At 40.4% G+C, this 27,782-nt stretch overlaps 1 protein-coding gene across 2 annotated transcripts in view; it reads left to right on the forward strand.

The window, feature by feature from the left end:
* Positions 1-323: 323 nt before the first annotated feature.
* The window catches only part of PIP5K1B (phosphatidylinositol-4-phosphate 5-kinase type 1 beta), a 306,505-nt gene continuing 279,046 nt past the window's right edge, over positions 324-27,782 (forward strand). For both annotated transcript variants that reach the window (XM_015117852.3, XM_077966192.1), the window contains exon 1: positions 324-380. The gene's annotated coding sequence lies outside the window, so the exon portion shown is untranslated. The remainder of the gene's footprint in view (positions 381-27,782) is intronic.

Below are 27,782 nucleotides of genomic sequence, written 5' to 3' on the forward strand. Positions count from 1 at the left end.
CGTGGAGCCGTTCGGAGCTGCTGGGCTTTGGCGGCCGCTCGCCGCTCCGTCTGGCCGAAGGACCGGCGGGGAAGGAAGGGGAAAGCGGGGACACACACACTCGCTGCGGCGCGCGCGCACTGCATACTCGTAGCCGCGCGCCCCCGCCAAGGCGCGTCCGAGCGAGTTTGGCCCCGCGGCTCCAGCCCCGGCACCTGCCCGCCCCCAGTGCTGCCCCCGGCCCCGGCCCCACCCGCCGCCCACTCCGCGCCGCTGCGCCTCCCGCCCCTCGCCTGCACTGCTCTCCCTTCGCCGTGGGGAAGCGACAACGTCCCGATAACTTGCAGACTGTGGCGCAACTGGTCTTGGTAGCGGAGGCACCCGAATGCTGCCCGGGTGAGGTAAGTTTCCTGTGCGTCCCCGGCCCCTTCCACTAGACCCTTCAGAGGGGGCTCGCGCTTGGGGGCTCTGCATCTCTGCTGAAACCCGTCGGTCTCTCTACCCTTCCACTTTGCCTGTCTGCGTTGTGCTGGGGGTGACGTGGAGAGGGCGCCCGTGGCCGCCGAAGCGGGACCTTCGTTCCGCTGGGGCCACAGCTGCGCGCTCCCAGCGGGCACCCACCCGCTCCTCACCCGGATCCCCGGGGCCGCAGTGACGCTCGGAGAACACGCTGGGTTCACTTAAATAGGAGTCCTCTCCCCCTTCCAGGGGAACCTGCAGAGTTTGGCAGCTGAAGGAAAGGTCTCCCACCACCCTCCCCCGGTACGAAACAGCGGTGAACTTGTTAGGCGCCCCTGGTATCTCCAGAGGGGCTTGTGAGTTGGTGTTCTGCTCATTTCTGGCGCTGGAGCCGGATTGAACAGGTGCGGTATGGTTCCAGTCTAAATGCAGCAACAGACTTCTGCGTTTCCCAGGCTTTCTCCCCCAGCCTGGTCAACGTGACGCTTCAACATCTGGGGCAGGGGCTGGGAGTGTGGGGGCACTGGGGAGGGAGAATGCCCTGGTTTGATTTATTATGCCGGTGCCAGGAGTCGCCAGAACAGAAGACAACAAATGTCTGCTTATCTCGCATCTATGCAGATGAGTGTGTTGTCATTTCTTATCCCCCCAACCCCCAGCTCTCTTGTCTGGTGCCCAGCGTGGTTGAGTAGAAACCTGTTCCGGAGAAGTTGTTTGGGTAGATTGATGAATTCTTTCATCGAATCTACTGAAATCAGGGCTCCGAACAAGGCAGTCCTAGTTACTCTGATGCTTTTTTAAAGGGAGCGTATTGCAGACCAGAAATAACACCCACTATCACTACCTCTCTGTGACATTCTCAGATGCAGGAGGCCCTAGCTCTAAGGTGAATGATCCTTAAGGGACCGGTAGGACCTTAGAATGTGTTAATCTCGTGCAAGGAAGAAGCGGTGTCTCTGTGTCAGTACTTCTGAGTCTTGGTTTGGGGAACCCCTTTTGTCCCTCTAATGAAGCACATTCAGCCAGAGACTTCTCTCCTGTTCTGCGAAGAGGCTAAAGCGTTCCGCAGCTGTTGGAGTGGAGAAAGGCGAAAGGATTGGTTTCATTAGGACTCTAATGTGATGAAGTAGGGTAGTGGTCATGGAAGCTTTGCTAGAGCATTCCCAGCTGAAAGGAGACTCTGGGAAAAAAAAACCTTAATCGGCCAAGTGTAAACCAGTGGGAGGCTGAGTGAGTTTCATGTGTGATCTCTGAGCGGAGGGAAACGGTGGGTTCTGATATGGTCCTGTGGGCAGAGACTTATGAGGACTGATGAGAAAGCTGGTGAGTTTGAGACTGATGTGTGATGACATCTTACCTGAGAAGGAAAACTGTAAAGCACTGAATGATAGAACCACATTGCATTTTTGTCCACATTAAGACTAGAGAGATTTAATAACACCTTACATTTGCATCAGTGTCTTGCAATTTGTAAATTCTTTTGAATGTTCTCACCTAATTCCAAACATTTCTGAGGGAGGCAGGGCGAAGATTATTTACCATGTAAACACAGAAGGAACGTGAGGCCCACAGATTCAGAGATTTATCAAGGTAACAAGTGCTGGTATTAGAATCACTGTTAGGTTTTCTGTCATAAACAGGTGCCTGCTCTGTACTTATATAAGGTGTTTTTTTTAATGGTAGAGGTCTTCTGCATTTATTGTGGTCTGCACAGTCTCACTGTAAATTACTGTTTACATTTTATGGATGAGGAAACTGAGGTTTAGACAAGCAGTGGGAGTTTTTCATGGATTTACATCTAATTTAGAGGAGTTTACAAGACTAGAACTTGGGTCTTCTGATATCCAGTCCATTGCTTTGTGTATTCTGCCATCATTTCAGTTCTGATAGCAATGAGGACACATCATGGAAACTGCAATACACAAGGGACTGTTCAGCATGTCCCCTGTGACCTGGGTTCTAGTTCTGGGACTGCATTTGGCTGTATGACCTGGGCCAAATCATATCACTTCCAAGTCTCAAGTGTCTCACATATAAAACAAAACGTTTGTATGAAATTGTGTTTTTTCTTTCCAACTTTAGCATTCTGTGTTGTTTAGCAATGTGTTTGTAATCCAATGGTATCATTTTCTCTAGACAAAGGACACCTTTTTACCCTATATCACCTAAGAGACCTGGCTAATTACTCTTTCAGCTTTAGTTTATCCCTTCCCACCTTTACTACATACCACGTCATCAAAGGAATGAAACGTAACAAGTGCGTTTTAGCTTAGCATCTACAGTATATTGTTTAGTATTGCTGTTTGACTTGAAAATATTCTGAGGGGCTGAAGTACTTACTGTAAGGTACATGGCAGGGCTTACTTGAATATTCTAATTGTAAGCTCGTAACTTTTTTTTTTTTTTTTTTTTTTAGCTTTTGGTTTGCGTAAAGTAAGTACTCAATAAATAACTGTTGAATTAATGAAGGAGGTGAATGAAGTCATTCATAAGGAAAACACATGCTGTAAAACATAGAAAGCATCTCACCATGTAAATTCCCCACACGTAAGATAATTTGCCTATAGGCTTGTGCCTCCTGGAGCTGGCAGGTACAGAGCCCATTGTTGCTCTCTTTTCTGAATGCATTATATAGGGAAGAGCTTTTCTTTCTCCCTGTAGACAGTAGACTCATGTCATCTGTGTTATGCTCTTTTGTTTGCCTCCCCCGCCTTAGTAGTACAGCTGCTGAAAGATACATTCCTAGAAATTGACTTGTCCCATTTTACGAAAGGGTATGTCTTGAGATGGAGAAACCATTCTGTTTTTAAAATAGGGTATTGAGTAAATTTCAGGAGACGCTAATACTGGCTCGTGGTTTCAGAGGGGGAACCTAATTAACAAAACCAACCTAGTTTCTGTTCCTTTTAACAATCTTCTCTTTCCACTCCTCCTCTTTATATACAGACAAGTAGTGTTTTTATGTTTGGAAGAATGATAATAAAGAATATAGTGATCTTAAATATTATAATGGATCTGCAATTTATGTTGGGGATTGATGTCTATCTCCTTCTGATAATTTAAATATTAATTAGTTTAGAAGTACCTTTTATGGATAAGAAAACTAAAACTTAGGTGAATTGACTTACTTATGGTCACAAAGATGATAGCAGGAGGACCAAGATCAATGTGGTATTCTTAAGAAGGTTCATATTCAAGTTTGTCCCAGGAGTTCTATGGTGAAGGTTTTGACTTTTAGAAATCATAGAGATTAACAGAAAACTTCTGTTTACTATCATTATTAGAGAGTTAGTACATTTGGAAATGGTTTAGCATTTATATGTTTAAGTTTTCTTGCCCAAGCAGATGCCATTAAACAGAATATGTTTTTTTTTTTCTTTTTACTTTTTTTTTTTTTGTTTTTTTGAGACAAGGTCTCACTCTGTTTCCCAGGCTGGAGTGCAGTGGCCCAACCATGGTTCACTCCAGCCTCAACCTCCCCAGGCTCAGGTAATCCTCCCACCTCAGCTTCCTGAGTAGCTGGCACAACAGGCATGCACTGTCCTGCCCGGCTAATTTTTGTATTTTTTGTAGAGACAGGGTTTCACCATGTTACCTAGGCTGGTCTGTAACTCCTGAATGTAAGCAATCTACATGCATCAGCTTCCCAAAGTGCTGGGATTACAGGTGTGAGCCCCTGCACTCTGCCAAAAATGTTTGTTTTTATCTATTCACTATGATTCTTTTGGCTTATATACATCACCAGACTCAGAAATAATACTTTGCTCCAATCAGTGCGGGGAGAGAGGAAACTGTCTGAATAGAAACCAAAGACCTGTAATCCCATGAGAGGCCGAGGTGGGAGAATCACTTGAGCCCAGGAGTTTGAGACCAGCCTAGGCAACATATCTAGACCCCATCTATAAAAAAATAAAAATTTAGCTGGGCATGGTGGCACGTGCCTGTGGTCCCAGCTACTTCGGAGGCTGAAGTGGGAGGATCACTGGAGCCCAGGAGTTTGAGGTTGCAGTGAGCTGTTATCGTACTACTGTACTCTAGCCTGGGTGACACAGTGAGGCCTTGTCTCAGGAAAGAAAGGAAAAGAAACACAAATGTATGCTGGTATTCTCAACTTCTCTTCCTGGTATATAAAGCCAGAAGCCAAAGGTAGCCTTGTCATGCAGCTGGTAAAGTCATAAATATGTATACATTCAATTTGCATTTGCATTTTGCTTGTACTTCTGTTAGATGGTGAGTCAGAATATTTAATATCCTGGAATTTTTTTTTCCCCTATGGCCAGAGTCTTCATTAGATTCTGTAAAACATCAAGTCCTAAATGTATTTGTTGCTGAAACATGTTCTCTTTGTATCAAGTGCATTAATGGGAGTTGGAAGGAGTCCTTCATTTTTTTTAGAAGCTGGCCGGTTAGAACTGTACATTATGTAGCTACACTGTTCATTTGTGGTCTTATCAATAGAGCAGGATGTGTTACTTTTTGCTGAGTGCCAGGAAAACCGGGGTGGGAGGAAACCTAGGCTTCTGTTTTTTTTTCTTTTTAAAAATCAACTTTAAACTTAATTTATTGATGAAATTTTTGTGGTACTGTGTTGTAAACAATCAGCTGCTGTTGACAGAGAATTGTATTCGGTCAGGTTCCTTTTAATATATAAGATTAGGTCAGGGAAAACAGGCTTGGTTTTGTACATTCTATTCTCAATTGTATTTACTTCTGTATCGCTTCATCAGAGGTGTATAGAGGAGATGTTCACACAGGAAAACACAGGAATCCTGCCCAAACTAGATTACTCTTGAAAAGATTTGAGACAGAGTGATTGGGACAAGGTTGCATGTTCAGTAAGCTGACAGTGGTGCCTTGGTATTATCATTTTAAGTGAAAACAAACTAGCACTGGAATGAACAACATGATGTGTGTGTTCTTGTAGGAAGTCTTCTGTATTGTTTATGGGACTCAGTAAACAATGAGTATGTAATATGTTTTCGGTAATTTACATGATGGATGCACAATAAGTTCTTGAGACAAGTTTTCTCTAATATTCTTAGAAAATCAGTTGTGAAATTGCAATGAAATATAAAGCGTTGAGTGTTTGGTATTGCTCCCGTTTTTAAAATGGGTGTGTATGTCTTTCAGTGGAAGTTCAGGCAAGGGTTGGAATTGTAAGTACTAGGGGCCCAGGGATTATAATTATCTTGAATTGGAACTAAAGCTCAGACAGGACTGCAGAAAGTTCATTCAGTTTGTAAGAGAAAAGGTGATATTTAAGCCTTCGCCATTCAGTCATGCTGAGCAAGGGGTTTGTAGGGGAGGATGAAATTAGAGCGAGTCATAAAAATATGCTTTCCTTCTTTCATAGACAGACTGAAGACATGCAATGGATTCAACACGTTGCACAGTAGGTTTTTGATTTAATATACATTTTTTTTCTTTCTTTTTTAAACCATGGCCATCGTTGTGCTCTCTGGATCACTTGATCATATGTTTGGTAATAAAGTAAGGAAACAAAACAGCAACAACAACTAAAAAGCAATGCAAAGGCCTTCTTGAGGGAGTAGTAAGCACATCATAGGTGTTCAGCAAATATTTGTCAATGGAGAAGGCTAAGCATCATGTTTTATTTATATTTGTATTCTTGGAACTTGGCACTGTGCTGGCAGATGGTGAGGACTTAATAAGTGTTTACTGAACAATTTATGTATCCAAACGAATATCACTTTTCAAAATCTTGGGATGTTCCATAATTATTCTATTGATTCTGTTATTTTTCAAACCATTTTAGAAATATGAGGCAGTCTGATAGATATTAATGTTGATAGTTTTTAGTAGTTCTTTTTTTTTAAATCATAAATGGTATTTATTCACTAGACTCCAACTTTTTTAACCAAAATGCCTAGGAATAATTTTGTATTATTTCTCTTCTTTAGGAGAAAAATAAACATTAAATATGTTCTGTTTTTCTTTGAAAGTATCCAATAAGCATAGTTTTCAAATGCCCAGAGTGGCATAATAGTGAGTTTGGTTCAGGGTACAGAGACAAGAATGGACTTTAAGCTTCTCTAAGTTAATCAGCTTAAATATCACCTCCTCCTGGGGCCTTTTCTTTTCTTCCAACCTAAAGGAGACCTCCATATGTTTTGTTCACTTGTCACAGGGGATACTGATACAGTTTCGATGTTTGTACCCTCCGAATCTCAGGTTGAAATGTGATTCCCCATGCTAGAGGTGGGGCCTGATGGAAAGAATTTGGGTCATGTGGATGGATCCCTCATGAATGGCTTAGTACCCTCCCCGTGGTAATGAGTGAGCTCTTGCTCTATGACTTTACATGAGATCTGGTTGTTTCAAAGCGTGTGGCATCTTCTACCCCTACCTTGCTCCCTCTCTTACATAGACTCCCCCTCACCTTCCGCCATGATTGTAAGCTTCCTGGGGCCCTCCCTCACCAGAGGCACATGCTGGCGCTGTGCCTTATGTACGGCCTGCAGAACTGTGAGCCAAAATAAAACCTCTTTTCTTTATTAATTACGCAGCCTTAGGTATTCCTTTATGGCAATGCAAAAACAGATTAACACAGATAATTATTCATTTATGTATTTCACTTGTTTTCCTGTCACCTGTGCCCAAACTCACATTCAACCCAAGATTGTAAACTCCTTGAGGGCAGAGGCCATGGTTCATAACACTGTTTTTCTTGTGTTTGGCACATAGTAGGTCCTCAGTAAATATTTAAATGAATACATGAATAAGCCCCATCCATCCTGTCAAGATGAAGTGGGTCATCATTTAGGTTACTCAAGCTGAATCAGACTGAGAGTGACAGTGCTTACGTGTTAGCTATGGCATCTCCTTTACAATGATGACCGAACCCTTAAGGATGAGAAAACACTTGCTTAGATGATAAATTCTGGCATGATTATTAAGAAAACACTGTCTATTTAAAGACTGACTTCTTTCATTTACTTAGAAATGAATAGTAGTAAACAACCAGGAGGAAATTATCAAGCACAAAACAAAACGTTCCCACACTGTTAAAATGGGGTCTAAATGTACCTAAATCATAAACATATTCATTCCTAATTAAGACACTTTGGTGTTCATATACAAGGCAATTTCTATGATGCCTCACATAAAGTTGATATTTGAGTTGGTATTTATTTAAACATCAGCCACATCAACAGTCCCAATACCAAGGAAGAAGCCAAGGCAGTGACTCTCAAAGTGTAGTCCTTAGACCAACAGAGTCATCACTACCTGAGAATTTGTGAGAAATGCAGATGAGGCTGGGCGCGGTGGCTCACAGCTATAATCCCAGCACCTTGGGAGCCCAAGGCAGGTGGATCACCTGAGGTCAGGAGTTCGAGACCAGCCTGGCCAACATTGTGAAACCCCATCTCTACCAAAAATACAAAAATTAGCCGGGCGTGGTGGCAGGTGCCTGTAGTCCCAGCTACTTGGGAGGCTGAGGCAGGAGAATCTCTTGAACCCGGGATGGGGAGGCTGCAGTGAGCCATGATCGCACCATTGCACTCCAGCCTGGGCGACAAGAGTAAAACTCTGACTCAAGAAAAAAAAAGAAAAGAAATGCAGATGAACTCTGTAGATGGATGACAGGCCTTCAGGTGATTCTGATGCATACCTAATATTGCCAGTAAATGATAAATCTGTTGCTCCAAGTATAAGCCTCCAGAAGCGTTCAGTATTCCCAGGTAAACCCAGGGTGTGTGCGGGAGTGCTATCTGCCTGCTCCTTCAGAAATATGAGGGGAGAAATGAAAAATTCTCCCTCTGCCAGTCTTGGCTTTTCTCAGAAGTGTGTGGATCACAGGAGAGCAAAGTATTGTGAATGGTTTGGGTATCTAGGACTTGAGATAGAATATAAAAAGGCTTTTGGTAGTCACAGAGCCTGCCAAGTGATGGGTATTATGGGGTATAAGAAAGTGTTAATACAAACATGGTCCTGGCTGTCAAGGAGGCTGACTGTGCTGAGAGCTTACTCTGTTCCAGTCACTTTTCAAGTGCTGTTTCTTTTCATCACCATGTGCCTCCGAGGCGGGCTGCAGTATTTCTTCACTGAAGAGAAAGAAATGAAAACCTAGTCAGTTTAGTAGTAACTTGTACCGGAGCACAGAACCAGTAAGGGATGGCACGAAGGTTCTAGCCCTGGCTTTTCCGACTAGGAAGCCTATACTCTTTTTCTCTGTTTCATGCTGTAGCACTTCAAAGTATAGTTTAGAAATAAGAGATTTAAAAAGGAGAACATAAGTGAATCTAAAATTTATATCTCCAAACTAAGTGTTTCTCTGAACTCCAGTTTGCATAATTGACATTACACTTGGATATGCCAAAGGTACCTCAAATTCTACATGTTCAAAACCAGAACCATGATCTTTTTCCTCCACATCTGATACTCCTATGAGGTTCCCAGCTCTGTGGTGGGCACCGCTAGTCACCAAGTAGCACGAGCAGAAACTTGGGAGCCATCCTTGGCTCCACCCTTTGCACACACTACATCTAATCCATCATCAATGTCTATTGATTTTGCTTCCTGAATATCTCCCCCATTCCATCTGCTTCTCATCATTTGTACGGATTCTATCCTAGCCCAACTTCTTGTCTCTCTGCAGGACTAAGCCAGAACCTCACTGGTCTCCTGAGTCCACTCTGGGTCTCCTAGGATCCATTACCCATATTACATATTGTAACCGGGGCACTTGTGATGGTTGGAGGACACCTGAGGCTCTGCTGGCCAGATCTCTACCTCCTGCACCTGGCCAAGCCCTCACGGAAGCACACAAATTCTGGCCCCAGGGCTCTCCACCTCAGTGGCCTTTTGAGCTCTTGGACAGCCTTCTGAGGACTTGTTTTTCCAAGTAGCTCTCTACCCTGATGTTTTTGCTCTCCTGGAGTCCAGTCAGAGGCAGGTTCATAACTACAGTCAACTACTTTTAAAGGAGCAGGTTGGATACTCCAGTGTAGCCCTAGGGACTTACCCAACCCTACCCCAAATACCAAGTTCTTAAGAGTTCTCTGGCAGTTCGCAAGTGCACTGCACTCACTCCAACAAAGAACCAAAGACTGCTCTACTTCCACGGTTGCTTATACACTGGGCCTGAGTTCCCTCAGGACCTTGCAACATCACATTTGTGGCCACCATAGCAGCGAAATTCACCACCTGTGGTCTAGGAATAAAATCTAAGCCTCTCCCAAAAGGCACCTGTCTCTGACTCTTGACTGTGGCTTATCCTGGCAGCTTTGAGGAAAAGGCCTGGGTTGCTTTGCATAACTGCCAGGATAGATAAAGAAACATGACTCAAAATCATTCTCTCTGTGTTTCCTCATAACAGGAACCAGTTGACATAGGTACAGGAAAACTTCCTGACCAAGGGATAGGGCCTGGGGCTGGGAGTGCTGGAGAGAGAGAAACACAGGGATCTGCCCCCAGACGCTTCAGTGGCCTCCCTTTGTGCCTGGAGTGAAGATCTGGGTCATTGACATGGTTCCAGGGCCCTGCACAGTCCTGATCCTGCTGCCACTCCAGTCTCAGATCCACCACTCTGCCCCTTGCTGTTTCTGAGCCATACTTGCACCCGCCAGCTTCACACCCTCTGTGCAGCATTGGCTGACCACGCTTCAAGGTTACTTTTGAAAGGAGGCCTTGGCCACCCATCCCCAGTATAGGACAGGACCAGCGGTTCGCTCTCCAGGAAGACTTCAACAGTATGATTACTTGACTCGTTCCTGCGTCCCCACCAGCTGCTAATCATCAGGGCTCATTGCATCCCCATAGTGTTGGCACATGCAGAATTATCTTGAGTGGATAAGTAAATGAATACCAATACTTTTACCTTAAAAAAATCCTTTTTGTAAATTTCCAGTAAAGAAAGGAAATGCACAGAGATCATGAATGAACCACTTCATATTGCTGATCCTGCCCGTGGACTTAATCTTCAACTTTCATTACCACTGCCTAATTTCACAGCTGTCATGATCCGCATTTCCATAATGGTAGCTGTAGGTATTACCCCCCCAAGGAAGGTTGCCCCAAAGGCATGATATAAAATATTTCTGGAAGAATACCTTTGATACTAGTGTCTTTGTTTGCCTCTGGGGAGGTGAATTGGCTAGCTGGGGGACATGGATGGGAGGGGAATTTTCATCCCATACTTATTTGTACCTCTGAATTTGGACCCATATGTGTGGATTACTTATTTTAAAAATTAAAATTGTAAAAGTAAAAGGAGGGAAAGCATAGCAAGAGATGTGAAGGAATGGGAATGATTATTTAGAGGAAAGAAGATGGAGATGCAGTTGAAAGGGGGTTGTCCTAAAAAGAATTCCTGTCTTCAAGGATACGGCCAGTTACATCTGACTTGTTCTGCACATCTGTGGACAACTATCTGGCTTCAACTTAAAAGGGATGACATACCGTATAACTTGACTTAAAGAGGTTTGCCTGATCTCACCCGTCACAGAATATAACATTTACTCTAAATATAAAGGCTAATAGAACGTCATTATTTAAGAGTGAAGCAGTTGTTAAAGAAGGAGTTAGTTGGAGGCTAAAGCATTCTCCTTGAAGACATACAAGTGCCCAAAAAACATGAAAAAATGCTTATCATCACTAATCACCAGAGAAGTGCAAATCAAAACCACAATGAGATACCATCGCACACCAGTCAGAATGGCTATGATTAAAAAGTCAAAAAATTACCTATGCTGGCAAGGTTCAGAGGAAAGGGAGTGCTTATGCGCGATTGGTTGGTTTGCAAATTAGTTCAGCCACTGTGGAAAACAGTTTGGAGATTTCTCAAAGAACTGAATATAGAATTATCAGTCAACCCAGCAATCCCATTACTGGATATATACCCAAAGGAAAATAAATTGTTCTATCAAAAAGACACCTGCACTCACACATTCATTGCAGCACTATTCATAATAGCAAAGACAAGGAATCAACCTAGGTGCCCATCAATGATGGATTGGATGAAGAAAATGTAGTATATATACACCATGGATTATTATGCAGCCATAAGAAAGAACAAAATCATGTTCTGTAGCAACGTGGATGCATCTGGAGGCCATTATCCTAAGTAAATTAACACAGAAGCAACCAAATACCACGTGTTCTCACTTGTAAGTGTGAGCTAACTATTGAGTACACGTGGACATAAAATTGGGAACAGTAGATACTGGGAACTCCAAAGGGGACAGGGAAGGAGGGAGGTAAGGGTTGAAAAACTACCTATTAAGTACTGTGTTCACTACTTGGGTGGTGAGTCAGTTGAAGCCCAATCCTCAACATCATGCGATATACCCAGGTAACAAACCTGCATGTGTAACCCCTGAATCTAAAATCTGGAAAAAAAAATTCTCCTTTATGATCTAGGTATTTTTAGAATAGAATAAGAGACGGGATGGTAGCATCCTATAGAAACTGGTTAATATAAGTTGGCGTAACCCAAGCTTTCATTTAATCTTTGCACATAGCTTTTCCAGTTAGTCAAACCTGAACTGTAAATAAGAGAAAAATACCAACTTGTCTTAGGTGGTTCAGGCTGCCATAACAAAGTGCCATAAACTGGGTGGTTCATAAACAAAAACAGTTCATTTCTCATAGTTCTGGAGGCTGAGAGTCCATGATCAGTTGCCAGCATGGTCAGGTTTTGGAGAGGGTTCTCTTCCAGCTTACAGATGGCCAACTTCTTGTAGTACCCTCATGCGACAGAAAGAGGGAGAAAGAGCTTTCTGGGATCTCCTTTATAAGAGCCCTAATCCCACCCCCATGACCTAATCACCTCCTAATACCATCATCTTGGGGTTAGGATTTTGACATGAAATTTGAGGGGGGCACATTCAGTTCATTGGGTAGTCCTTTGTGGCCCAGTGAGTGTGCTATAAGAAACACATCCTGTGTTGAAACATAGTATATACATAGACATATAAATAATAAATATAACAGAAATAAAGGTTTCATGAAACAGTACTTAGCCATACCACATGAAATGTCCTCTGTTATTTTCTATTGTGTTCCCTCCCACCTCCAACTTCCACCATACACTAGTCATGAGCCACCGAATTGACTTTATTCCCCACGGAAGGGCAGAGACCTGCAGTTTATTTAGAAAGCGTGAGTGCAATCTGCCATCCCCTTGGTGCTGCCAGAGATCTGTGTCAGCCCAGAGGTGTGCATTTACCGAGGAGCCGACAGGACTCTACGTACAGTGTTCTGTCCACTCCTGTGAAACCACAGAAAGTTGTGAATTTAAAATGCCCTAAAGACTCCCCTTGCAAAGTTTTAATTTATCAAGAAGGCATAGTGAAACTTGGAGAGTAGACATATGATAGAACTTGAAGTTGGACAAAAGTGACTCAGACAGCTGCCTTGTCTGTCATACAACATAGATAAGCTTCAGTCATCAAGCATGGCCTTTAAACTGGGCAATGTCTATATTTTTGCCTTTAGTGCTCACCCTAAAGTTCACTCTTAATTTATTTTAGCAAGAACCTAAATACTGTAAGGAAAACAATCTCTGACTTTAAAAATATGTGAAGAATAATTTGACAGTGTAGTTTTTTTTCTTCCTGAAATTCCTTCAGACATTAAGCCTATTCATTTTCATTGGCCACTCAAGCACAAAATTAAAGGGGCTCAAAATAGGGAACTCCTGGCTATGCAGAACCTTTGGGCAGGCTGTTTTACTTCTAGAATACATTTCCTGATTGCTTGCTCCTTTAACTGCCAGCAATTATTATGGCCAAGTTTTGTATAGAAAATTTTCCCAACATTGTGTCATCTGTCCCTGATTCTTTAAAAGATTATACAGAACAGAGTGTATCTTTTATGCTACTCTAAAGTGATAGATTTAGTATTCATCAGGAATGCAAGGCTCTTTGCCTCTAAACCAAATGGCCCTACTTTGCTGTCTCCTAAAATCTTGTCTGCTTTTTCTTGATAATTTTTTTTTTGGCCTTACTTCTGTGGCTTTCAGCAGTGAGCCCCTTCACTCATTGTTGGCTATTGAAAGTCCATTGTGATTTTGGGAACCGGATAACTGTACTGTCTGAAATGTGTTTGCCAGATAGACTCATATTATCCATTGAAACTGAAATTTTAAAAAAGGATCAAAAGTAGCTTTTGAGGGAGGCTTTCAAGAGCTCTATTGGTAAAGCAAGCAAGCTTTAGTTCTTTCTCGTTCACTTCATTCATTAGCCAATAGCATGTTTTCCTCTGCCCTGTTTTTGGGTTGTTCAGATAAAGTGATACCTTTTCAGGCTGTGATAGGCATGGTTTCTTTTTTCTTTCTTTTTATAACGTATTGATAATGTGTTTATTATGGTCTAAAGCAAGATTTCATAGACTTTTTCATTTAAGTTAAACATAGTGGCAATTGCTGAGTATTTTGCTAACAGCTTTATTTGCAATGCTTTATGCCTTTAAAGGTTATAGATTACTGCATTTCTCTTTTACTTGGAGAAACTGCATAGCAGAGTTCCCCAGATTTTCCTGATTTCCATCTTCCATTGGAAAACAAGTTCAATATCCACAATAAAACAAGGAAGCTGAATACTGAAAAATTAACTTATTTTCAAGGAGTAGTGTGAACCAGACTATTCTTAGGTTTATGACTGCATGATATGGGAACACAAAAAAGCAGTGGTGTCATTGCTGTGTCAAGCTGTATTTAAATGATGCCCTTTTATTTTTTTCAAGATGTGTTGTTTAGACTCAGTTGTGAAGGTTATGGAAACTGGAACAAATGGGAAATCAGTCTCTCCTGCTATGGGTTAAGAGAGAAGCATGACTTTGTTTAGATTTGTTTATAGGAAACAGAATGGAAATTCAGCTTTTAAGATGTATGTACAGTTGGGCTTCATTATTTAGTTTAGCCGTTTCTCGGAAACTCCCTCTCCTACATGACAATTTATAATGCAAACATGATGCATCATTTCATTTTGTGTAAACTTTATAGAAGGAATAGTCATTTCCACATATGTCAGAAGACTTCTGGAAGCATTTTAGAACTGAATGCTAAGTATCCTACACATGTGCCTGGAAGCTTTAGAAATGATCAGCAGCAGCACTTTCTGGCCTTACGTTTTTGTTTGTTTCTTCATTTGTCTGCCTTCTTACTGAAACGTAAAGTTTCACAAGAGCAGGAACTTTGTTCTGTTTACTACACTATCTCCAGCACCTAGAACAGTGTCCAGCACAAAGACAGCCTGCATTATCATTGTGGAATGAACTCGTTCTTAAGCTATAAAAACAAATTCTTAAGCTGTAACTGTTTTTCCCTTGACTTCTGAGCTCCCCCTTCCTTTACAAAATTTCAGTAGCCTAGCATCTAGCCTTACCACTGCTTCAAGTTTCTTCCCTGAGGAACAGCCTTGTTTGTTGCCACGTTACAGTCTTTTTCTATCTCTTGCTTTTTTCACCTGTAACAATCTAGACCAATTTAATAAGCCCATGCCCCACGGTCTCTTCGCTACTTAGCTGATTTTTTGATCCCAACTCTTACCTCTTTGAACAAACTCTATACTTGCAGCCGTGCAGTCACCTTTTAAAAATTCAGTCCACCTCCCCTCCCAAATACTGTTTTTATCAAAGACACCCTCATTTTTTTTAACCCACTTTGAAATTTTAGCAGTCTTTTTACTTTGGTTATCTCTGTCTCCCTGCAGCTACCAATTTTTAAAAAATGTTCTCCTGTATTCTCACCTCTGTCTCCAGATATGTCTCTTACCTGGGCTGTTGTAGAAGCTTCCCAAATAACTTCCATACCTCCCTATCTACCCACTTTAAGCAATTATAATACCTGCTCCTAGAGAATGATTTTATCACGGCCATGGCAGGAAATCCTTAGATCCTTTAACATGTCTGAAATCTGAAATGCTTTGGTTTGGGTACATTCTGGCCCTAGTTGACTGTTGATCATTGTCATCATCATTGTTGTCATTGTCATAGCTGTATAGCAGTGACAGCAGCTACCATTTCTTAAACTGTTACTCTATACCAGGCACAACACATATGAAGCATGACATCATAAAGCTTGTTAGTGCATTTTGGAGCTGTATAATGTGATAATGGGTAGGGTGGCTGTGCGTGGAATAAGATAGGCCTGGAGAGGTGTATCGGGCCTGACCATAGACATCTTGTCAGCTGTGCTAAGGAGTTTGAACTTTTCTTCTATAGGCCGTGAGGCGACATCTAGAAGAGCTTCGTGGAGAAGTGATGAGCTCATATTTTGTTTCATAATGGCAACATGAGCTACAGTTTAGGGGATGAATTAGAAGGGTAAGAGACTGGATATAGGGAGACTAATCACAGGAGAGATGAAAAGGACCTGAAGTAATGTAGTGTGGATAGGGAAGAGTGAGTAGATTTGATATTCAAGAGGGAGAATTTCTAGGACTTGATGACCACCTTTATATGAATTTTGGGGAATGGTAGTAGTAGATGATTCTCTGACTTTTGACTTGAGTGGCTGCAGAGATTGGGGAGTGATGCTCAACTGAGAGAGAATACCAGGTAGAGGTCTCATACATGTGGTGGCAGAAGCAGGAAGGCTGTGATGATGAGTCCTATTTTGAACATGCATTTGAGATACCTGGGGGCTATCCAGGTAGGGTGTGGCTGTAAGATCAGTCCACATGGAGACACTGGCTGTGTTATGGTAATATCCTCTGGGCTGTAGGAGAGCATGAGACTGAATGAGATTGAGATACAGGACATGAAGGTGGAGAGTCTAAAAAGAAGCTGTGTGTAAGTGTGGAAGAGGCCATGAAGAAGACAGTATTATGAGCTCTTGCCAGCAATTAAAGCCATGAGACTAAATGGAATGTTCCTGAAATTGTATAGTAAGAAGACAGAAGATCACTTCTTGATCTTCACTTGCAATTTCATTCCCCCATAGCGTGGCTCATTCCCTTGTTTTCTTAGTAGATCTTTTTTTTTCTCTCTGTTTAAGGAAATGGCATCAGATTTTCTTTTTTTTTTTTTTTTTTTTTTTGAGACAGAGTCTGGCTCTGCCGCCCAGGCTGGAGTGCAGTGGCCTGATCTCAGCTCACTGCAAGCTCCGCCTCCCGGGTTCACGCCATTCTCCTGCCTCAGCCTCCCGAGTAGTTGGGACTACAGGCGCCCGCCACCGCGCCCGGCTAGTTTTTTGTATTTTTTAGCAGAGACGGGGTTTCACCGTGTTAGCCAGGATGGTCTCGATCTCCTGACCTCGTGATCCGCCCGTCTCGGCCTCCCAAAGTGCTGGGATTACAGGCTTGAGCCACCGCGCCCGGCCCAGATTTTCATGATAGCATGTATAGCCTATTGTTCTGGAAGGCCTCTCTGAGCCCACTGATCCCCACTCTGCCTCCCTAGAAGTGATTTCTCAGGCACACATTCTTTGTGGTCCTCTTGCTCCTGTGACTCTTTGGGAACTTTCCCTAGAGGCTTCTGTTTCATTTGTTCTACGCTTATCTCTCCAAGCAGATTCCAGTCCTGATGGCAGGGATCACATCTTTGCCTGCTTTGTCTCCCCCAACCGAAACCTAACAGCTCTTCTTTATTTTTTATTTTTATTTTGTGAGATGGAATCTCCCTCTGCCACCCAGGCTGGAGTGCAGGGGTGCAATTTTGGCTCACTGCAACCTCCATCTCCCGGGTTCAAGTGATTTTCTTGCCTCTGCCTCCTGAGTAGCTGGGATTACAGGTGCCAGCCACCGCACTGGGCTAATTTTTGTATTTTTAGTAGAGACGGGGTTTCATCATGCTGGCCATGGTTGGCCAGGCTGGTCTCAAACTCCTGACCTCAAGTGATCCGCCTGCCTCGGCCTCCCAAAGTGCTGGGATTACAGGTGTGAGCCACCGTGCCCGGCCCCTTAACAGCTCTTTCTATACTCTAGCTGCTCCTGCTACTTTTTTTTTCCCCCTTTTTCCTCTTTGGAGGCTCATTTGCTGACCATATTGTAGTTATTTTTATTTCATTTATTGTAATTATTAATTTAGTTTATTATGTATGTATTATTAATTTATAATTAATATATAATATATAGTTGTAGATATGTTTGGGGTACATGTGATATTTTGGTATCTGTATGCAATGTGTAATGATCAAATCAGGGTAATGAGGATATCACCTCAAACATTTTTTTTGTGTTGGGAACACTATAATTCTTCTAGCTATTTGAAATATGCAATAAATTATTAACTATAATTTCCCTACTGTACTATAAAATACTTTTTTTTTTTTTTTTTTTTTTTTTTGAGACGGAGTCTCGCTCTGTCGCCCAGGCTGGAGTGCAGTGGCCTGATCTCAGCTCACTGCAAGCTCCGCCTCCCGGGTTCACGCCATTCTCCTGCCTCAGCCTCCCGAGTAGCTGGTGTACTATAAAATACTATAACTTTTCCCATCTATCTAACTGTGTTTTTGTATCCTTAACCAATTTCTCTTCACCCCTCCTCTCCCCTACCCTTCATAGCCTCTCATAACTATCATTTTATTCTCTACGTCCATGAAATCCACTTTTTTAGCTCCCACATATGAATGAGAACATGCAATATTTGTCTTTCTGTGCCTGGCTTATTTCACTTAACATAATGACTTTCAGTTTCCGCCATGTTGCTACAAATGACAGGATCTCATTCTTTTTTGTAGCTGAATAATATTCCTCTGTGTGGTGTGTACGTGTGTGTGTGTGTGTGTGTGAGAGAGAGAGAGAGACAGAGAGAGAGAGAGACATTTTCTTTGTGCATTCATCCACTGACGGACACTTACATTGATTCCATGTGTTGGCTATTGTGAATAAACACTGTAGTAGACAGGGGAGTGCAGATATCTCTTTGATATACTGATTTCCTTTCTTTTGGATATATACCTACAGTGGGATTGCTGATTCAAATGGTAGTTCTATTTTTTTTTTTTTTTGAGGAACTTACATCTTGTTTTCTATAATGGCTGTACATCTTTACATTCCCACCAACAGTGTACAATATTGCCCTTTCTCTACATCCTCTCCAGCATTTGTTACTTTTTGATTTTTTTGGTAATAGCCATTCTTACTAGGGTGAGATGTTATCCCATTGTGGTTTTGATTTGCATTTCCCTGATGATTAGTGATGTTGAGCATTTTTTTCATATACCTGTTAGCCATTTGTATGTATTCTTTTGACAAATGTCTATTCAGGTATTTTGCCCATTTTTTAATCGAATTATTTGGTTTTTTTTTTTCGCTATTGAATTTCTTATGTATTCTGCTTATTAATCCCTTGTCAAATGGATAAATGGATAGTTTGCAAATATTTTCTCCTGTTCTTTAGGTTGTCTCTTCACTTTGTTGATTGTTTCCTTTGCTGTGCAGGAGCTTTTCAGCTTGATGCAATCCCATTTGTCTATTAATATTTTGTTTTTGTTACCTGTGCTTTTGGGTCTTACCCAAAAAATCTTTGCCCAGACAAATATCTTATAGGATTTTCCCAATTTTTTAAGGAGTTTCATAGTTTTAGGCTTTACATTTAAGTCTTTAATGCATTTTGAGTTGATTGTTGTATATGGTGAAAGATAGGTATCTAGTTTTATTCTTCTGCATATGGATATCCAGTTTTCCCAGCACTATTTATTAAAGAGACTGTCCTTTCCCCAGTGTATGTTCTTGGTGCCTTTGTTGAAAATGGGTTGGCCGCAAGTGTGTGGATTGATTTCTGGGTTCTGTATCTGTTCCATTGGTCTATGTGTCTTTTTTTTTTTTTTTTTTTTTTTTTTTTTGCCAGTACCATGCTGTTTTGATTACTATAGCTTTGTAGTATAATTTGAGATTAGGTAGTATGATGTCTTCAACTTTGTTCTTTTTGCTCAACATTTCTCTAGCTATTTTCAGTCTTTTGTGGTTTTATACAAATTTTAGCATTTTTTTTCTATTTCTGTGAAGAATATAATTGCTATTTTGGTAGAGATTGCATTGAATCTACTCTGTGTAGTGATGTACAGATTCAATTGTTAAATTGATATACAGATTTAATTGTTAAAATGATAAGCGTTTTAACAATATTCTTGCAATCCCTGAGCATGAGACATTTCATTTTTTGTGTTCTCTTCAATTTCTTTCATCAATGTTGTATAGTTTTCCTTGCAGAGACCTTTCACTTCTTTGGTTGAGTTTATTGCTAGGTATTTTTTTTTTAGTTATTGTAAGTGGGGTTACTTTCTTGATTTCTTTTTCAGATTGATCACGGTTCACATGTAAAAACTCTGCTGACTTTTGTATGTTGATTTTGAACATAACTCTTGAAAGTGGCTATGCTTGTCTTGTTCCAGATCTTAGTGGAAATGCTTTCAGTTTTCCTTCTACTACTTTTTATTGCTAAATTTTTATTCTCCTCTAGAAGAATAAAGAAACAAAGTGAACAACTCAAATTTTATACAGGTTTATATCAGTTGATATACCTCAAACTAAAAGTGCCTAATTAAAATGTGTTTGTGGCTGAATGTTCTATTTCTGACTTAAAAAAAAAAAAGCGAATTAGCAAGAACATCTACCACACCCAGTGCAGAATTCTTGTCATTTGTCATTCTATTTTTTTAAACTCTAAAGAAGAATATATATTTTGGCAATTACACTACACCTATAGCTTCTCCTGAGCAGAGTTTATCTCCTGGTCTCATTGGTCAAACTTCCTGTGTTTTAAAATTGCATTTTGCATACATTTGCACATGTTGAATTTGGATGCAGTGAGAGCGCTTATCCAAGAAACATGGATTCTGTCTGACTCATCCGGCCTCTCTGCTGACACTTTGGTGAGCCCTGGTCAAGTAACTTGACCCTATTTGTGCATTTTTCTTTTTGTCATCTATGGAATGAAAATCTAGCCACTGGCTCCTGACCTCATTCAAAGACATTTTGTGAGGCCAAATAAACTGAGGACCTTTGAGGCCCTTAGAACAAAAGCATTGCACACATTAGAGAATTTATTTCATAAGAATTGCAGAAAGAGATCAGGCTCAGGGTAGCCACCATTATAGCCCATGAGTAAACAAATATGATCCAAGAGGTCCCCATAAAGGAGAATTCTCTCGCATCCCTAAGGTCAAAGGTATGAGTGGGACACTTTGCTAAAGTCTGATAAACGTTCCAGAATTTAAACATCACCTTCAGCACGGATGAGGACAGCGGCATGCTTTTAACTTTAAAAAGAGATGAACCCTGAATGTGGACGTTTATTGAAGAAAACAAAACTCATACTTACTTGTTAAAGAAAAATAATGTTAGTGAACTGTGAATAATTCGTGTGAGAGAGTCCAAACTAGGACATAATTCTCTAAGTATTGAATAAGTTTGTTGCTTATTCCATTTAGTTTGTATGGTATGTGATTGCCAACTTATATCTTCTGAGTGCCTAATGCTCTGCTTTGCATACAAAGAAGGTTAGTGTTTTATTTGGTGCTGCCCATTTAGATGTAATATGAGAAGCTCCTAGAAGTCACCTAGAAAACACTTTTAACACCTGTGGAATCTTTCAGTTCGTTTGACTTTAACTGGACGTTTCTCAAATGCTAATGAAAATCTTATTTAATAATAGAAATATTTAAATTAAAAGGGTGTAATTGGATTGTTTGTAACACAAAGAAAGGATACATGCTTGAGGTGATAGATATCCCATTTACCTTGATGTGATTGTTACACATCGTATGCCTGTATCAAAATATCTCATGTGCCCCATAAATATATACACCTATGTACCAACAGAAATTACAAATTAAAGAAATTGAAATGTTTATAGTCTGATGACCTATACCAAATGACAGAGGAATCTGACTGGAATTACCTGACCAAAAATGAGGGAAACTCATAGAGTATAATACCACTGGCATAAGTGTCACAAAATTGGATCTGTAGTCATGACACTGGATTTATAATAAGAGCCCCAAAGCTTAATTCTTTAGTTAGCCTGGCAGTGAATAGAGTGGCACAATCATAATCATACAGGTGCTGTTTCTCAGTTTTCTGGTTTTAGAATCAGATTGTGGATTAAGCATGGCAGACTTGGTTATGATTGCCAGCTACAGTGCAAATGTTAGCAACAACAAAAGAAAAAGTGTAGTTGGCAGAAGGTGGGATGTGGCATCAGGGAGGAGAGGGTGCTAATATCCTCATTTCCTAAAATAGCAAGGTAAACTATAGCTGTTAAAAGTTGCTGGAATTCCACAGTGGTTGTGCCATCTTGCATTCTTGTAAGAGAGTTTCCGTTGCTGCAACTCTTTATCAACACTTGGCATGATCATTCTTTTGAATTTAGATATTCAAATAGTTGTGTCATGGTGGCTCGTTGTAGCTTTAAATTGCATTTCCCTGACGGCTGATCATATTGAGTGTCTTTTCATGTGCCTATTTGCCATTCTTAGATGGTTTTTGGTAAGGTGCTAAACTCTTGTATTGATTCTAGTGAGGTTTTGTTTTTGTTTTTGTTTTTTTGTAGCACACATAGATACTTTTTACATAGACAATCATGTCTATGAATAAAGATAGTTTTGCCTCAGAACAGATGTTGGCAAAAACAGAAATGAAGACTTTAGTACTTAACATTACAAATAAATTGAACAGAAGAATTATAAGAATATATTAAACTTCAGGAGGAGGCCAGGGCAGTGTGAGGAGAGTCCTTGAATACGAGTCAAGACTAGAGATTCAAGCATGTTATCAACAGTTGTAAAGATAACTATCAAGAAACTAAAACAAAATTTGAAGAACAGTTGCCTTGGGAGAATGGAACTAGTGGCAGGGATAGGAAAAGCAAGAGTCGATCACTCTCACGAAGTCTTCTATCTGGTTTAATTTATTGCCTTGCACATACATTTCCCTGAAAAAAGTAAATTATTGGCATATTGGTAATTAGGACATAAAGATAAAAGCAATATGAAGTAACTATAATAGGTAGAGGGTAAGACTGAATAATATAAAGAATATGGGGAAGTGGTCTATGTTTAGAGGTATATAAAGAAAGGAGGGGCCCTCAAATGACAGTCAGTGCTGATGAACACGTGACACTTAGGTTCTTGCTGCATTCTAGGTACGTTCTAAACAATAAACATATGACACTTGTTTAATAATCACAGCAACCCATGGAATAGATACTATTATCATCATTTAATAGAGGACGTAAGGAGACCTAGAAGCACTTAGTGTGTGAGAAGCCATTAGAGGGTTGAGTGAAGGGAAAGGATGTCCACCAAGAACCTCCTGCTCTGTGTCTCATGAAGAGGCAGTATTTCAAGAATACGCTTAAAGCTGTGAGAGTTTTGCTAATCAGTGAAGATATGACTAATGAGCTGCTGGGGAAGTCAAGCCTTCTGTAAGTGAAAGTGTTTGCATTCATTGTACTCATAGGTACCTTCCCTAATGGCGATTGTGAGCCAGGACATTAGTTAAATTGTGGCTACTTAGAAGTGGCAATTCATGGCACACTTACTGATTTCTTCCTATGTTTAATGACACTCATATGTTCAATCATCATTTAAAAATTATCTTTCTTCGCTCTAAAGTAATAATTGCAAGAAATACATTAGGGTACTGATATATGGGGGTTGCATAAGGAGAAAGAAGGAATTTTGAAGAAAGGTTTAACAAGAATTTAAAATATTTAGATGAATGGAGATATTTATATCCAAATATATTCATGTTCTTATAATATCCTTCTTATAGGAACTTTTTAAATTCTTCTCCTTGAAATATATAATTTTTAAATCAATGATTATTGAAGAGTAGGAGTAAATTCTTACTTTCTGTTACCTAGGGCAAAGCATATCTTGGTTCATTTCTGGGAGATAGAAAAAAACTATAGTCTAATGGATTTTTCCGGAATAGACAAAGAAAATAATTTCTTAATATTTTCTAACTGTATTAAAACTTATATTAAAACCAATATAACTAAGATTATCTAAAAAAACCGTGAGATAGGGAACATATCTATATCTATACACATGTAAAGGTTAGTATCCAGAACATGTAAGGTATGTGTAAAATTATACAAGAACTAACCTTTATTGGGATAAATGGCCAAAGGTTAGGTACTATCATTTTTATACATGAAAAGGACCAACATAGACAAAGGTAATCATCCATAGTAACAGTAAAAGCAATACAATCTGAAGTAACTGAGACCTAAGAAATAAATGATAAGTTACAATGTTGGCATGGCTGTGTAGAATTTGATATTTGTAGATTTTTGTTAGCTTTCAAATTAGTATACTTCCTAAAGGGTACCAACAATATTTAACAAAAGCCATTTCACTGAATATACCCTTAGATCCAGTAATTTCCCTTTTCAAGGGAAAATAAGTCAAAGGAGGGAAAAAACATCTTGTTAGAACAATATTCATTATAGTCATGAAAGGCTAAAAATGACTTCAGTAACATTTGGGGAAATGATTAAACAAACCATAATAATTCATAACAATAGAATATTACTTGCAGATAGAATATTATGGAGAAGTCTGTGTGAAATTAAGTGAAAAAAGAGACATAATGTTGTGAACAACTGTTTATAAGCAAGTACACTGATCAGGATGAAAAAGCATAGAATGGTTATGTACAATTTGCATTGATGATTTTGTTCACCGTTTAATTGTGTATTTGGCTGCATATGAATATGACATGAAGAACATAAGAAAATATAATTCACGTAAAGGAGGTATATCATAGGATATAGAAAATAATACCGAGGGTCAACAAGATTTGGAGCACCTGATATGAACAGCCAGGAAATGGGATGCCAGTGAGGGTCTGCTCTATGCTTCCAATAAAAGTGAGGATAGAGTAATTGAAGAAGTACTCCTCAAGACTAATTGAAACTAACATTCATTTCCAAAAAGTGAGCCATGTCAGCAGATGAGATTTATTTTTGGATTAAAAAATTACTTCAAAGAAAGTTTTAGATCTGTTATCACAGCCCATATCCAATTACAACATTAAATTTTTTTTCTACATAGAAACAGATTTCTCAATTCTTAACAAATATCACACTTTAAGTAATGTCATATACAAGTAAATTCCAGAAAAGCAGAGAATTTCAGCCAACAGAAGTCACTGTAGTGGACCTTGACCTGGACTGTGTTGTGAAATAAAACTCTTGAACTTGTCACACCAAGTTGTGTTGGAATGGGACAATAAATTCCAAAGATTCATTGAGTCCTTAAAATGGGTGGGTAGACTTTATGTATATGCTGTGTACAAATTCAAATCCACCCTAGCTGATTTTTTCCAACCTATTGGAAACAGGAAAAGGATGAATGGATTTCATGATTGTTTTGAATTTAGAATTTTGAATATAGTTATCCAATATTTCTTCTCCCCTCTTTTCATGAGAAAGGATTACCATGAAATGGGGCCAGGCAGGCCACTGGTTTCCTTGAAGTCTTAGTTGAAATCTGTTCCTTCAGTCATTAACCAGTAAACAGATATGACTTCCATCATCTTCACTGTCAAGGAAAGTTACCTTTAGCACATGCCTGTGGATGCCTTTCAATATGTGTCATAATTTGGTTTCAAGGGTCATGTGTTATGGTCAAGTGCTGCTTCAGAATCTTAGAGGCTGTTCTAGAAATCTTGATGTCTAAAGGTTGCCATATTTCAATTTAACATCAGTTTGTGAATATCTGTTGTGCCAATACGATTTTTGGTATCCCTGATGTCTGGATAGAATGTATGTATTTTGTGGGGAAAACAGAAGAGGTGAAGCTAACACTGCATTGTGTACAGTGGACAGGATCGATGATGATCCAGTTCCTTTGTCTTCCCAGCAAAGAATAGCCTCTGAAATGAGGCTAATGTTGACCACTTCCATAGATTATTGAGAGGGTTAACTGAGATAAAGGAATATGGGTGGCAGGAACTAAGTAAATGATACTTCCTTTCACTTTTTATGTGCAAAGTATTTTGAAAGGTGCGGAGGGCAAAGGGGCTAACATTTAGACTGAGTGGCTGGATGGGGAAGCAATTGCAAAAACAAATGTGTGATCCTTGCCATCAGGGAATTTGCAACAGATTGGAGGAGCAGGGCAAACACATTCAATTAGGGGAAGATAATGCAATTAACAGAAATATGGTAAAAGTACTGAATGTGGCTGGAGTTAGACAGCCTTAGGATTGCAAATTAAGCCTTTGAGGTTAGCGCATGTGATGGTTTGTATAATCCAGATTTGAAGAAAGGCTGGTGCACAGGGCAAATGCATGCTAGGAAAATACTCTGAGAGACAGTCACACACTTTAAAAAGTGATAAAATGTTGTAATTATGTTCTCTACTTTTGAAAACTGCCTCCTCTTGTTTACTTCACTGTATTTCAGGAAGCATTTTATAATAAGCAAACTGCAACCCTTTTTATAGTGTGTGTGGAAGGAGGTGTGGGAAGTGATGGCGTTGACTCTCAGCTACTTCTGGCTGACCTCTGTCTTCAAGGGATTCCTGAGTCTCCACCGAAGCACCATGGGTGGGGCTACTGCGAACTAGTCACGAGCTAGATTTGCTTGCTAGCCACTCCTGAAATTCTTATTGTGGTGCTGGAATAGGGAGGTGGAGGAAATAAGCATTTTATTTATACCTCTCCTTTGGGATTTACCACCTTTCAAGGTGTAGTTTCAGTTATTTGCAGGTGTGTCTTATCTTCCCTATTGGATTGTAAATTGCTTGAGGGAGGAAGGGTCTCTTGTTTATTTTTCAATAAACAAAATGTTGTCATAAGGAATTGGCTTTACTCCAAAGTCTTGCTGATTGAATTACATGGATCTTTTTTGTTGTTGTTTATTTAATAGCACTATTCAAGAGTGTCTGAAACTATGTCAGTATTCATTTAGTCTTTGGCATATTTGGGATTCAAAGGAAATTCATTCTCTTACCACGTCTAACTTGTACTCCCCCGGTGTTAGGGATCAACCACGGCATGTTTTAGAGTCTTCATCTATATCCCTCTGGAAATTCAGAAATTTGACCACCTACTGTTTGTGCAGAGGAGATCAGAGGAGGCACTTGTCTCACATCTGATAGCTAAACCAGACACCTGGGTCTGGTAAACAGAAGCAAGTGGAACCCAAAAGAAGACAAATTGACACATCTAACAAATGTAGGAAGGCCACTGTTTTCCCTGGGCATGGCTTTCTGGGAGAGCTCAGAGTTAAGTAGCAGTTGACATGAGAGAAATGGCAAGAACACAGTGGAGTAGAAAGGTCTGCTGTCCCTGAGGCAAAGCTGGGTAATTCTTGCTTGGAAAGAGTGGGCATTACAATTGATTACTGGCACAGTGGGCAGGCATCCATGAAAAACTCATAATCCGGTGCTGGTGATGTGGAGTCGAGGGGAGAGGGGGTTGGAGATGATGATGATGACGATGATGATGATGAAGATGACGACGATGATGTGGATGGAGCCTGTACCAATTTTGATGCTTTGCACATCCATTGAAGTTTGGTGCCCTCTTCCTCATAGTAGAAGGGAAAGTTATTTGATCTAGGTGTAGGCCGCAAGGTGATTGTAAATACTCATGTACTTGTGTAATTGAATTGGCGGTAACTTATTTTTAGAAGTCCTCTAAGAAGCCAACCATCCAACCACAAAATTTCCAGTGGGAAATGAGAAGCAGATTGCAGAAGAAAACCTTGCTGCTTACCGTCTATACACATGCAGTATGGCGCTGGGTGCTGGTTATTCCTCCAGTACAATGGCTAGTCTCTGCCCACTTCCACCAAAGTGTGTGAGCCAGCCTGGCATTGAGCTCCAAACTGCAGAGCCTTGCATATTTTGTTTTTCTCTGTTTGTTCATTTTGTGTCTACCAGTCCAACTGGTTGACATGTGAAGCAGTGTGAAGAATGAGGGCTAACTGTAGTGCTGCCCAAAGAATTTTTTAAATTGCTCTTTCCCTTGAATCCTATTGTTTATACTATGCACAAACTCTGTGTGACATTTACATTTGGGGAAAAACAATTGAATAACATTTTTCTCAGTCAGTTTGAGGTCACAGACCAAGGGTTTTTCTCTTTTCTTCTGAGATCCCCACTTATTGAAACACTTAGCCTTTTGTTTTGTTTTTTTTTTGTTTTTTTTTTTTTTTGAGATGGAGTCTTGCTTTTTCCCCCAGGCTGGAGTGCAGTGGCGCGATCTCAGCTCACTGTAACCTCTGCCTCCTGGGTTCAGGTGATTCTCCTGCCTCAGCCACCCAAGTAGCTGGGACCCAAGGCGCAGGTCACCACGCCCAGCTAATTTTTGTAGTTTTAGTAGAGATGGGGTTTCACCATGTTGACCAGGCTGGTCTCGATCTCTTGACCTCATGAATCACCCCCTCTTGGCCTCCCAATGCGCTGGGATTCCAGGCATGAG

Source organism: Macaca mulatta, chromosome 15, assembly GCF_049350105.2.
Source record: "Macaca mulatta isolate MMU2019108-1 chromosome 15, T2T-MMU8v2.0, whole genome shotgun sequence".
Classification (NCBI taxonomy): domain Eukaryota; kingdom Metazoa; phylum Chordata; class Mammalia; order Primates; family Cercopithecidae; genus Macaca; species Macaca mulatta.